The sequence below is a fragment of the Canis lupus genome, chromosome 9 (assembly GCF_048164855.1).
Source record: "Canis lupus baileyi chromosome 9, mCanLup2.hap1, whole genome shotgun sequence".
Lineage (NCBI taxonomy): Eukaryota > Metazoa > Chordata > Mammalia > Carnivora > Canidae > Canis > Canis lupus.
This window is the reverse complement of record NC_132846.1, coordinates 3835338-3843138: the sequence shown is the minus strand read 5'-3', so window position 1 is coordinate 3843138 and position 7801 is coordinate 3835338. Positions and strand designations below refer to the sequence as shown.

General features: G+C 38.3%; 1 pseudogene; it reads left to right on the top strand.

Moving 5' to 3' along the window:
• The first annotated feature begins 1918 nt into the window (after positions 1-1918).
• On the top strand, positions 1919-3504 carry LOC140639337 (mRNA cap guanine-N(7) methyltransferase pseudogene; annotated as a pseudogene).
• Positions 3505-7801: the final 4297 nt, after the last annotated feature.

Genomic DNA, 7801 nt, shown 5'->3' with positions numbered 1-7801 from the left:
TTGAAGAATTCCCCTGGAAAGCCATCTGGCCCTGGACTTTTGTGTCCTGGGAGGTTTTTGATGACTGGTTCAATTTTCTCACTGCTTTTTGGCCTGTATTCTACTTCTTCTTGTTTTACTTTTGGTAATTTGAAGATGTCTAGCAATATACTCATTTCTTCCAGATTGCCTAATTGGCTGACATATAGTAGCTTATAATACATTTTTTAAATTGTTTGTATTTCCTTGGTATTGGTTGTGCTCTCTCTTTTTTCATTCATGATTTTTTAAGTTGATCTCTTTTCTTTTTAATAAGTCTGGCTAGGGATTGATCTATCTTATTAATTCTTTCAATGAATCACTCCCTGGTTTCATTGATATGTTCTACACTTCTTCTGGTTTCTATTTCATTGAGTTCTGCTCAAATCTTTATTATCTCTCTTCTTCTGCTTGATTGAGGCTTTATTTGCTGATCTTTCACCAGTTCCTTTAGGTGTAGGGTTAGCTGTATATTTGAGATTTCTCAGTTTTTTGAGGGAGGCTTGTATTGAGGTATTTCCCTCTTAGGACCTCTTTGGCTGTATCTCAAAGATTTTGAACAGTTGTATTTTCATTTTCGTTAATTTCCATGAATCTTTTAATTCTTCTCTAATTTCCTGGTTGACCCTTTCATCTTTTAGTAGGATGCACTTTAACTTCCAAGTGTTTGACTTCCTTACAACTTTCTTCTTGTGATGAGTCTAGTTTCAAAGCATTAAGGTCAAAATATGCAGGGGACAATCCCAATCTTTTGATATAGGCTGAGACCTGATTTGTGACCCAGTATGTGGTCTATTCTGGAGAAAGTTCCATGTGCACTAGAGAAGAATATGTATTCTATTGCATTAGGGCAGAATGTTCTGTTTGTATATGTGAAATCCAATTGATCCGTAGGTCATTCAAAGCCCTTGTTTCTTTGCTGATCTTCTGCTTAGAAGATCTGTCCTTTGCTGAGTGTGCCTTGTTGAAGTCTCTGACTATTAATTATTATTATTTAAGAATCTCTTTATTTTGATTATTAATTGGTTGATATTCTTGGCTGCTCCCACATTAGGGGCATAAATATTCATAATTTTTAGTCTTCTTATTAAAGGACAGACCCTTTAAATATGATATACTATCCCTCCTCATATCTTATTACAAACTTTGGGATAAACTTTAATTTCTCTGATGTGTGGATTGCTACCCCAGCTTTTTTTTTTTTTTTTGATGTCCATTTGAATGGTAAATGGTTCTCCAACCCCCTCAATATGAAGGTGTCCTTAGGTCTAAAATGAGTCTCTTGTAGACAGCATATACATAAGCTTTTTATCCAGTCTGATACTCTGTATCTTTTGACAGGATCATTTAGCCCATTCATATTCAGAGTAACTACTGAAAGATATGAATATCAATTTAGTGTCATAGTGTTACCTATTCAGTCACTACTTCTGCACATTGTTTCTTTTTTTAAGATTTTTAAAATTCATTTATTCATGAGAGGCACACACACAGAGAGAGGCACGGACACAGGCAGAGGGAGAAGGAGGCTCCATGGGGGAGCTTGATGCGGGACTCGATCCCGGGACTCCAGGATCAAGCCCTTAGCTTAAGGCAGGCGCTAAACCACTGAGCCACCCAGGGATCCCTGTTCAGATTGTTTCTTTGGGCTCCCTCTTTGCTTACAGGGTCACCCTTAATATTTCTTGCAGAGCTGCTTTGGTGATCACATATTCTTTCAGTTTCTCTTCATCCTGAAAGCTCTTTATCTCTCCTATTCTGAATGACAGCCTTGCTGGAGAAAGTATTCTTGGCTGCATGTTCTTCTCATTCAGGACCCTGAATACATCATACCAGCGCTTTGTGGCTTGCCTTGGCTCTGTTGATAAGTCTGTTATTAATATGATATTCCTTGAGAGCCGTAGCCGCCTGCGTGGTGTCACTAGGCCAGAAGAAACACCCAGCAGTTCCACTTACCTTAGTTCATGAAGTTTTGCCACCTACTTAAGTAATCAAAAATGGAAAATTCTGCAAAAGCAGAAGAGTGTGAAAAGCTCTCTCTCGAAGAGGCAAAAGCATCAAAAGATTTGGAAACAAAGTCTTTATTCAGTATTAATGAAAACACAACCACTCCTGGGTCTCGATTTTCTGAAAAGGCTCCTGTCTGGGGACAAGCAGACACACCAAAAAAGAGAAAAATGGATTTGAAGATGATCTTATAAAAGAAAGTTGTAGTGGTGGGGAAGATACTCCAACCAAGAAAAAAAAACTTGATGCTGAATTTGTCCCAGAGGAAATAGGTTCTGGTGATGATGAGGGCATTTCAAGGAAAAGAAAAAGGGAAATTAATGATTTTCCAAAAGATGAACCGTCTACTGGAGATGGCACACAGAAGAAGAGAAAAATAGAACTTGAGGATGTTCCTGAAAAGCAAAAAAAAATTAGAAGAAGGACACAGTTCAACAGTGGCTGCCCACTATAATGAACTACAGGAAGTTGCTTTGGAGAAGCGTAGCCAAAGTTGTATTTTTTACCTAAGAAACGTTAATAATTGGATGAAAAGTGTCCTTATTGGGGAATTTTTAGAAAAGGTACAACAGAAAAAAAACGCGATATCACTGTTTTGGACCTGGGATGGGGTATAGGTGGAGATTTGCTCAATTGGAAAAAGGGAAGAATTAACAAGCTAGTTTGTACAGATATCGCTGATGTTTCTGTCAAACAGTGTCAGCAGCGGTATGAGGACATGAAAAATCGTTGTCGTGATAATGAATATATTTTCAGTGCAGAATTTGTAACTGCTGATTGTTCAAAGGAACTTTTGATTAACAAATTTCGTGACGCCGAAACATGCTTTGACATCTGTAGTTGTCAGTTTGTCTGTCATTATTCATTTGAATCCTATGAGCAGGCTGACATGATGCTCAGAAATGCCTGTGAGAGACTGAGCCCTGGAGGCTATTTTATTGGTACCACTCCCAATAGCTTTGAACTGATAAGACACCTTGAAGCTTCAGAAACAGAACCATTTGGGAATGAGATATATACTGTGAAGTTTCAGAAGAAAGGAGATTATCCTTTATTTGGCTGCAAATGTGACTTCAACTTGGAAGGTGTTGTGGATGTCCCTGAATTCCTGGTCTATTTTCCATTGCTAAATGAAATGGCGAAGAAGTACAATATGAAACTAGTCTACAAAAAGACATTTCTGGAATTCTATGAGGAAAAGAAAATGAAAATAAAATGCTGTTAAAATGAATGCAGGCCTTGGAGCCATATCCAGCAAATAAGAATTCCAAACTTGCCTCCGAGAAGGTGGATGACTATGAGCATGCAGCAGAGTACATGAAGAACAGTCAAGTAAGGTTACCTTGGGGAACCTTAAGTAAATCGGAGTGGGAAGCCACAAGTATTTCCTTTGTTTTTGCATTTGAGAAGCAGCAGTGAGCACATACGCAGTAGCCCAGGACGGCTGTGTCCCATCCTATACAGATTTGAATGATCCATCCTAGATTGGGCAACTTTAATCATTCTAAATGTGCAGGATGCTTCCGGAAACTCCAGTGTATAAATTCAACATTTGCTGTCTGTGACAGATGAACTTTTCTGTGTGTATTTAAGAATCAGTTGGGACCTTTGTTTTTAAAAACCTATTTTTAATTAACGTTCTAAGAATTTGATTTGCCTCACTACTCTCTGAGCACATAAAAATTATAGTATGACTTGTTTGAGCTGCTGAGCTCTTTCCACAGTGCTCTGATTTGTTCAGTGTTTGTTTACATTATTAAATTTATTGCAGTTATAGAATTGATGAGGGAGCATACTGGTTGGTGGGGTTTGTGCTCATTTCTGTAGTTTTGTTATATAGTGTGTTCAAGATTAAATGGATTGTGTTCTGTACTATTGAATGTGTTCAATATATATCAATAAAGTTGCAAGTTTAAAACAGAATTTTAAATGATCATAAAAATTATTTACCTAGAAAAAAATATGATATTCCTTGCCATATAAGTTAGGAATATCTTATCTCTCACTGCTTTTAGGTTTTTCTCATTCTCTCTGAAATTTTCAAACTTCACCATTACACGTCGAGGTGTTATTCAGTTTCTGTTGATCTTGGGGGCTGGGGTCCTCTCTATCTCCTGGACATGAATGCCTCTTTAATTCCCCAGATTTTTTTCTATTGGAGTTCAATTTGTCAACACATAGCATAACACCCAGTGCTCATCCCATCAAGTGCCCCCCTCAGTGCCCGTCACCCAGTCACCCCCACCCCTGCCCACCTCCCTTTCCACCACACCTTGTTCGTTTCCCAGAGTTAGGAGTCTCTCATGTTCTGTCTCCCTCTCTGATATTTCCCACTCATTTTTTCTCCTTTCCCCTTTATTCTCTTTCACTGTTTTTTATAGTCCCCAAATGAAGGAGACCATATAATGTTTGTCCTTCTCCTATTGACTTATTTCACTCAGAATAATACCCTCCAGTTGCATCCATGTCCAAGCAAATGGTGGGTATTTGTCGTTTCTAAAGGCTGAGTAATATTCCATTGTATACATAGACCACATCTTCTCTTTCCATTCATCTTTCGATGGACACCAAGGCTCCTTCCACAGTTTGGCTTGTGGACATTGCTGCTATTACTTCCACAAATTAAGGAAGTTCTCAGCTATGATTTGTTGAAACATAATTTCTCTCCACATCCTCTGGAATCTCCATAAGATGAATATTATTCTTTCTCAAACTATCACTTAATTCCCAGATTCTCTCTTTGTGGGCTCTTTGTTGGTTTTCTCTATTTCCCTCAGTTTCCTTCCTTACCATCAACCTTCCTTACCATCAACTTGTCTTCTATGTCACTCACTCTCTTCTGCCTCATTAAGCCTAGCTGTTAGAGCATCCAGTTTAGACTGTTAAATTTGGCCTGATTAGATCTCAGTTTGGTAGTAAGAGAATCTATACAGTCTTTTATGTTTCTTCAAAAGCCACCAGTAATTTGGTACTTTCTTTTCTGATGAATTCTCCGTTCTAGTCATTCTGTGCAGTGGAGAATGGCTGTATGGGTGAGCAGAGTCAAAAATATCAACAATGACCTAAATAAAATACCCCCTAGACAATTCTGAAGAGGTCAGGTACCAGAAAATAAAAGAAACAGAAAACTATGAAAGTAGAAAACAAATTTTTTTAAATTGTAAAAAATTTAAAAGGGGGGAAAAGAGTGGTGGGGGAGAGTGAATATTGTCTCACAGAGTGGACCAAGACAGTGATACTCTTAGTTCTGAGTGTATTTTGATCGTATGTGAGAAGGTGTTCAATTCCAGATTTATATAAGCAAGCAAACTTATATAGAGAACAACATCAACAACAATCACAAAAACAAGGAGACAAAATAGGTGTGCAGAATGTGAAGGAAGAGAAAACGTAATATCACAGAGTACACCTATATACTTCTCCAACTGGTTCTGAGTGTATTTTCATCTGTATCTTAGAAGATACTAAATTACAAAATTATAAAACAAAACAAAACAAAAACAAAAAACCCAAACTTATATATCTACAAAAATTAAATTGAATACATGAAAGGAACTAAAAAATGAAGAAAATAGGTACTAGATGTAATTGTAAAAATAGGAAACTTGAAAAAGAAAAACTGAAAAATGAATAGTTTATAAAATATTTTAGCTACGGCTGGAAAAAAGAAAGAATATTGGAATATTTTAATGTGAAAGATAAATAAAAAGCAAAAGCCTTGAATTCCTATACACTATATTCCTTCAGTCCTGGACTTTCCAGGGCTGCATGGTCTGTAAACGTGCTGTTACGCTGTTCTTCCAGCTGTTCTGGGGAAGACACCTGCTATACTCATTCTCAGGTGTCTGTGCCTGGGCAGAGGAGTCCCACGCTTTGCCAGGTGGCTAGACTCTGTGTGAAACTCTTTGTCCGGTGAGGCCGTTGTTCTCTAGAGACTGTGCGTCTCCAGGGAGAAAGCAGAGGGAAAAAATGGTGGCATCCAAATCTCCAGCCACGGAGTGAAAGCTCCCCTCAAGTAACAAGCTACAGGCTCTTACTGCGTGCTGGAATCATCCAATTTTAAGGGTGACCAGTGGTGGGAGAACTTTTACCATCTTGTGCACTCATCAGCTCCCCCCCCACAATGGAGGGAACAGAAGATAGTCCACTTCTGTTCGTTTCCAGGCCTCGGGCAGAGAACATTCACCCGCTCAGCTACACACAGGCTCTGCCTTTCCCAGGTGTCCATGGAGGGGTGCTGTGTTCCAGTCCTTAGTTGGAACATTGGATGCCATTACTCCCATGATCACACCACACTTTCTGGTTTATGGCATAAGTGGGGCTTTGTCCTGGGCTTCCTAGCCTCTAAGAACCTCTCCATGGGGCTGGAGCTCAATTCTACCTCATACCAATCTGAAGGACAGACAGGGCCCAATCCACTGTAACAGCTAGGACAAAAGTAAGGAAGGGGAACACTCTACAGCTGGTATTCCTTGCAAGATTGGGAATAAGTGCAGAACCTAGGTTTTAATCCCAAAAAGAAGGGGATGAAGGTAAGGAGGCCTTATGCCAAATAATTCAAATCACCTTTCATGAGCCAGTTTCTTTCTCACCTCATACAGAGCACAGAACAATGGATAGCCTGATCCTCCCAGAGATCTAGCTAATTTTTTGGGTATGACCCAAAGGCACAGATGACAAAACAAAAATACAGAAATGGAATTGCATCAAACTAAAAAGCTCCTGCATGGTAAAGGAAACAGTCAACTGAATGCAAGATAATTTATGGAATTGTAGAAAATATCTGTGAACTACCCATCTGATAAGAGACTAACATCCAAAATATATAAGGAACACAAACAACTTAACATCAATAAAATTGGAAAAAAAATTTAAACAAAAGAGAAGATGCATATAAAGTGCCTACAGAAGGTAGTCGTTTGGATTTAGCCCTCAACTAAACATAAACTCCTTAGGATCCTGTTCTATTCTCTCCTATACCCTTAGTTTGTAGAAAAAGACACATAGCAAAGCTTTATTGAATGAACTGATAATGATGCTTTGCTCTAGTACTAACAGTACTATTTTTAGTACTCATTGGTATTTCAACAGATTTTTTGTAGGCCTACTGTTTGTCAAGTATGCTCAAATGTTTTGAAAATAAGCAAAATCTCTGCTCTCGTGGAATTACAATCTAGTAAGAGAAAGGCACAATATTTGAGCACAGACCTGGCAACTCTGTTTGTTTTCAAGTAAGTTAGAAGCTCGTGAAAGTTCTCCTCTTATTACTTCTATTTTCTCAATGAATAGTTGAGAGTGTAGATATATGTATGAGGCTTTATTGCTAGGTTAAGTTTAGGACACAGAGTGGTATATCCAAAAGATGGAAAGAGACAGACCATGTGAAATAACCAAAAGAAACCTGGCATATTGTATGCGTATAACAGAAACTAGGCTTTCAGAATAGAACTATTGGAGGTAAAGAAGGCACAATGTTTAATTTTATGTGTCTACTTGACTAAGTCATGGTACCCAGATATTTGGTCAAATGTCAAATTAGAAGTTGCTGTGAAGGTCTTTTTGTTTCGGGGTTTTGTTTTGTTTTCGGTTGGGTTTTGATGGTGTTTTGTTTTGTTTTGTTTTGTTTTGCTTTGTTTTGTTTTTTTGAGAGACAGAGTCAGAGGGAATAGGAAGGAAAGAATCTCAAGTAGGCGACACACCAAGTGCAGAGTCTAATGTGGGGCTCCATCCCACAACCGTGAGATCATGATCTGAGCTGAAATCAATAGTTATACAC